Source organism: Oncorhynchus kisutch, linkage group LG15 (assembly GCF_002021735.2).
Source record: "Oncorhynchus kisutch isolate 150728-3 linkage group LG15, Okis_V2, whole genome shotgun sequence".
Lineage (NCBI taxonomy): Eukaryota > Metazoa > Chordata > Actinopteri > Salmoniformes > Salmonidae > Oncorhynchus > Oncorhynchus kisutch.
In genome coordinates, this window is record NC_034188.2 from 3,110,852 (window position 1) to 3,116,851 (window position 6,000).

Consider the following 6,000-nt stretch of genomic DNA (forward strand, 5'->3'; position numbering starts at 1 on the left):
GGCACTGTAGTCTAGTGGCACTGTAGTCTTGTGGCACTGTAGTCTAGTGGCACTGTAGTCTAGTGGCACTGTAGTCTAGTGGCACTGTAGTCTAGTGGCACTGTAGTCTTGTGGCACTGTAGACTAGTGGCACTGTAGTCTAGTGGCACTGTAGTCTTGTGGCACTGTAGTCTAGTGGCACTGTAGTCTTGTGGCACTGTAGTCTTGTGGCACTGTAGTCTAGTGGCACTGTAGTCTAGTGGCACTGTAGTCTTGTGCACTGTAGTCTAGTGGCACTGTAGTCTAGTGGCACTGTAGTCTAGTGGCACTGTAGTCTTGTGGCACTGTAGTCTAGTGGTACTGTAGTCTTGTGGCACTGTAGTCTAGTGGCACTGTAGTCTAGTGGCACTGTAGTCTAGTGGCACTGTAGTCTAGTGGCACTGTAGTCTAGTGGCACTGTAGTCTAGTGGCACTGTAGTCTTGTGGCACTGTAGTCTTGTGGCACTGTAGTCTAGTGGCACTGTAGTCTAGTGGCACTGTAGTCTTGTGGCACTGTAGTCCACTGTAGTCCACTGTAGTCTAGTGGCACTGTAGTCTAGTGGCACTGTAGTCTAGTGGCACTGTAGTCTTGTGGCACTGTAGTCTAGTGGCACTGTAGTCTTGTGGCACTGTAGTCTAGTGGCACTGTAGTCTAGTGGCACTGTAGACTAGTGGCACTGTAGTCTAGTGGCACTGTAGTCTAGTGGCACTGTAGTCTAGTGGCACTGTAGTCTTGTGGCACTGTAGTCTAGTGGCACTGTAGTCTAGTGGCACTGTAGTCTAGTGGCACTGTAGTCTTGTGGCACTGTAGTCTAGTGGCACTGTAGTCTTGTGGCACTGTAGTCTAGTGGCACTGTAGTCTTGTGGCACTGTAGTCTAGTGGCACTGTAGTCTAGTGGCACTGTAGTCTAGTGGCACTGTAGTCTTGTGGCACTGTAGTCTAGTGGCACTGTAGTCTAGTGGCACTGTAGTCTTGTGGCACTGTAGTCCACTGTAGTCCACTGTAGTCTAGTGGCACTGTAGTCCACTGTAGTCTTGTGGCACTGTAGTCCACTGTAGTCCACTGTAGTCTAGTGGCACTGTAGTCTAGTGGCACTGTAGTCTAGTGGCACTGTAGTCTTGTGGCACTGTAGTCTAGTGGCACTGTAGTCTTGTGGCACTGTAGTCTAGTGGCACTGTAGTCGTGTGGCACTGTAGTCTAGTGGCACTGTAGTCTTGTGGCACTGTAGTCTAGTGGCACTGTAGTCTTGTGGCACTGTAGTCTAGTGGCACTGTAGTCTAGTGGCACTGTAGTCTAGTGGCACTGTAGTCTTGTGGCACTGTAGTCTAGTGGCACTGTAGTCTTGTGGCACTGTAGTCTAGTGGCACTGTAGTCTAGTGGCACTGTAGTCTAGTGGCACTGTAGTCTTGTGGCACTGTAGTCTAGTGGCACTGTAGTCTTGTGGCACTGTAGTCCACTGTAGTCTAGTGGCACTGTAGTCTTGTGGCACTGTAGTCTAGTGGCACTGTAGTCTTGTGGCACTGTAGTCTAGTGGCACTGTAGTCTTGTGGCACTGTAGTCTAGTGGCACTGTAGTCTTGGAACAGAACAGCTGTAGATCTGTATCCATATTAAATCAACAAACATTAGAATCATAAAAAAGGAGAACCAAGGCACTCTTCCTATAATGAATTGAAATAACTTTATTTGTATGGCGTGTTCAATGGAAACAAAGTTTTAAAAACAACGATAGACAGCTGCCTCTGATTGAGAACCACACCCGGCCAAAACAACACAGAAATCCCAAACATAGAAAATGAACATAGAATGCCCACCCTAGTCACACCCTGGCCTAACCAAAATAGAGAATAAAAGCCTCTCTATGGCCAGGGCGTGACACCTCGTCAGAGAGTACATTAGGAACGCTTGGATTTCCCATCAGTTAAATCAGTAAAACTAACGTAGAAGTACAGGTTCAGTGAAAGTTCAGGAGGACATATCCTGACAGAAGGTGTGTCTTTCCCTCCTACTGGATGGTATTTGGCTGGTTGTAACCCTCAGAAGGGTTTCAGGAGAACATATCCTGACAGAAGGTGTGTCTTTCCCTCGTACTGGATGGTAGTTGACTGGTTGTAACCCTCAGAAGGTCCACTACGATAAGCAGTCTATTCTTCCCCTCAGAGTCTTCCAAACAGCAGCCTGACAGAGAGACTCATAATTGATCTGTTAAACAGAACCCAACTACTGTAAATGAACCAGCTCAATGTGCCATTGACATCCAATTTAATTAAGTTTTACAAGTCCCCAACCGATGCTTTAAAACTACGTTCAGTAGATGCCGAACCAGTCACCCTCCCTTTTGCTCACTTTTCACGTTTCCTCTTTGCAGTACTCTGAAGTCATGGCAATGCGGCCTGTAAACCCCTAGAGAGGTACTGTACAGTGGAGGCTGGTGGAAGGAGCTTCAGGAGGCTCATTGTACTGGCTGGAATAGTAGAGAAGAAACGGAGCCAAACACGTGGTTTCCATATGATTGATGTGTTTGATACCGTTCCATTGATTCCATTCTAGCCATTACAATCAGCCTGTCCTCCTAAAGCTCCTCCCACCAGCCTCCACTGCCACTGTAGCTATTAAATATCCAGCAGTAGAAGTAGAAATCTGTGCTGTCAGCTTGTGAGGCTGGAGTGCAGACCGGACCAGACCAGACCGGACCAGACCGGACCAGACCAGACCGGACCAGTCCAGACCAGACCGGACCGGACCAGACCGGACCAGACCAGACCGGACCAGACCAGTCCAGACCAGACCGGACCAGACCAGTCCAGACCGGACCAGTCCAGACCGGACCAGACCGGACCAGACCAGTCCAGACCAGACCAAACTAGGCCAGACCAGTAAAGTCCAGTCCAGCCCAGTCCAGTCCAGACCAGTCCAGACTAGTCCAGACCAGAACAGAAAAGTCCAGACCAGACCAGAACAGTCTAGTCCAGAACAGACCAATAAAGTCCAGACCAGTCCAGACCAGAACAGTCTAGTCCAGACCAGACCAGTAAAGTCCAGTCCAGTCCAGTCCAGACCAGTCCAGACTAAACCAGTATAGTCCAGACCAGTAAAGCCCAGTCCAGATCAGTCCAGTCCAGACCAGTCTATTCCAGACCAGTCTAGTCCAGACCAGTCTAGTCTAGTCCAGACCAGTCCAGTCCAGTCCAGACCAGTCCAGACCAGACCAGACCAGACCAGTCTAGTTCAGACCAGTCTAGTCCAGACCAGTCCAGACCAGACCAGACCAGTCTAGTTCAGACCAGTCCAGTCCAGTCCAGACCAGTCTAGTCCAGTCCAGACCAGTCCAGACCAGACCAGACCAGACCAGTCTAGTCCAGACCAGTCCAGTCCAGACCAGTCCAGACCAGACCAGACCAGTCTAGTTCAGACCAGTCCAGTCCAGACCAGTCCAGAACAGTAGAGCACAGTGGTATTAGTGACCTGGTGCCTAAAACACATTGAATTTGCATTGTTTTTCACAGCGTGGTGAAAATGGATCCCCGGGAACATGAAACAGTCGTATCTCAGTGACTGTTACACTACAAAGAAAAGTGATGGATCACAGGGGGACGGAGACAATTGGAGACAATTGAATTTCAGCAACACTATGTAATTGAAACGGTGCTTGGAGTACAAGAGAACGTCTCAGGTTCCACTCTCCCTTCCTCCTTGTCCTCCTCCTACTCTCTCCTTCTCTTTCCTGCCTCCTCCTCTATCCTCCTCCTCTCGGCCTCCTCCTCTCTCCTCCTCCTCCCTCCCCCCAGCCTCCCTGCCACCTTCTCTATCCTCCTCCTCCTCTTCCTCCTCATTTCTCCTCTTCCTCTCCTTTTTCTCTTCCTCCTCCTCTCTCCTCCTCCTCTCTGCCTCATCCTCTCCTCCTCTCCAATTCACTCTGCCTCCTCCTCTATCCTCCCCCTCTCTGCCTCCTGCTCTCTCCTCCTACTCTCTCCTCCTCCTCCCAGCCTCTCTCCTCCTCCTCCTTCTCCTCCTCCTTTCTCCTCCTCCTCTCCTTTTGCTCTGCCTCCTCCTCTCTTCTCCTCCTCCTCTCTGCCTCATCCTCTCCTCCTCCTCTCCAATTCACACTGCCTCGTCCTCTCTCCTCCTTCTCCTCCTCCGCTCCTTTCCTCTCCTCCTCTTCCTCTCCGACCACCAGTCCTGATAAGTATGGAGCACCCGCTGGTCTCCCCACCATCCCGATCCCAAGGAGCTTCCAACCATCAGAGCTGATGAGCTGACTTATTAAGTGGTCTTTCAAGATGGCTTACTAGCAATTCTTTATTTTTACAGTCCTATTTTTAAATATTAAAAAGTAACACTTTCGCATACAACAAGGAATGAAATATAAAAATGAGTAGCTAAGTGGTAGCAGATGGTTTGGAAGAACAACCATTGTGTCACCCTATAACAAGAACATGCCCTGTTCACCACTTTTCATTCTGTTACAGACAGTTATTCAATCATGCATTTTGTAAACATAAATTAAATGACAGTCAACGAGGTCTGTTACAGATATGTAAGTTAAACTCTATATAACATAACAACAACAACAACTCAATCTATATAACATATCAGACGAGTGTCAGGAAATATTGAAAGGAAGACATTTACACGGTTAGTATATTCATCTTCATATCACAGTAGTTAGTATATTCAGATAGCTAGGTGGAACAACCACATATCACAGTAGTTAGTATATTCAGATAGCTAGGTGGAACAACCACATATCACAGTAGTTAGTATATTCAGATAGCTAGGTGGAACAACCACATATCACAGTAGTTAGTATATTCAGATAGCTAGGTGGAACAACCACATATCACAGTAGTTAGTATATTCAGATAGCTAGGTGGAACAACCACATATCACAGTAGTTAGTATATTCAGATAGCTAGGTGGAACAACCACATATCACAGTAGTTAGTATATTCAGATAGCTAGGTGGAACAACCACATATCACAGTAGTTAGTATATTCAGATAGCTAGGTGGAACAACCACATATCACAGTAGTTAGTATATTCAGATAGCTAGGTGAGACAACCACATATCACAGTAGTTAGTATATTCAGATAGCTAGGTGGACAACCACATATCACAGTAGTTAGTATATTCATCTTCAGATAGCTAGGTGAGACAACCACATATCACAGTAGTTACTATATTCAGATAGCTAGGAGGGACAACCACATATCACAGTAGTTAGTATATTCATATTCAGATAGCTAGGAGGGACAACCACATATCACAGTAGTTAGTATATTCATCTTCAGATAGCTAGGTGAGACAACCACATATCACAGTAGTTACTATATTCAGATAGCTAGATGAGACAACCACATATCACAGTAGTTAGTATATTCATATTCAGATAGCTAGGAGGGACAACCACATATCACAGCAGTTAGTATATTCAGGGGGGGGGGTGAGAAATGGATGTGAGCGGGGGTGCTGTGGGACGATTTAAGGTGCTCTTTCAATAGCTAAGGTATCAGATGTTTTCGGGAAAGATGGACAGGGTCTCTGCTGTCCTAGCTTCGGGGGAAACTGGTTCCACCATTGGCCAGGACAGAGAAGAGATTGGAATGGGGTGAGTGAGAGCTGCCCTCCTATAGGTTGGAGGGCCAAGAGACCAGAGGTAGCAAAATATATGTAGCGAGGGCCAACCAACGAGAGCATACAGGTGGTGTGTAGTATATGGGGCTTTGGTGACAAAACGGATGGTACTGTGATAGACTGCATCCAATTTGTTGAGTAGAGTGTTTTGTATTTTCTAAATGACATCGCTGAAGTCAAGGTTCGGTAGGATGGTCCGTTTTACAAGGATATGTTTGGCAGCATGAGTGAAGGAGGCTTTGTTGCGAAATAGGAAGCCGATTCTAGATTTAATCTGGTTTGTAGATGTGAGTCTGGAAGGACAGTTTATGTCTAACCAGACACCTAGGTATTTGTAGTTGTCCAC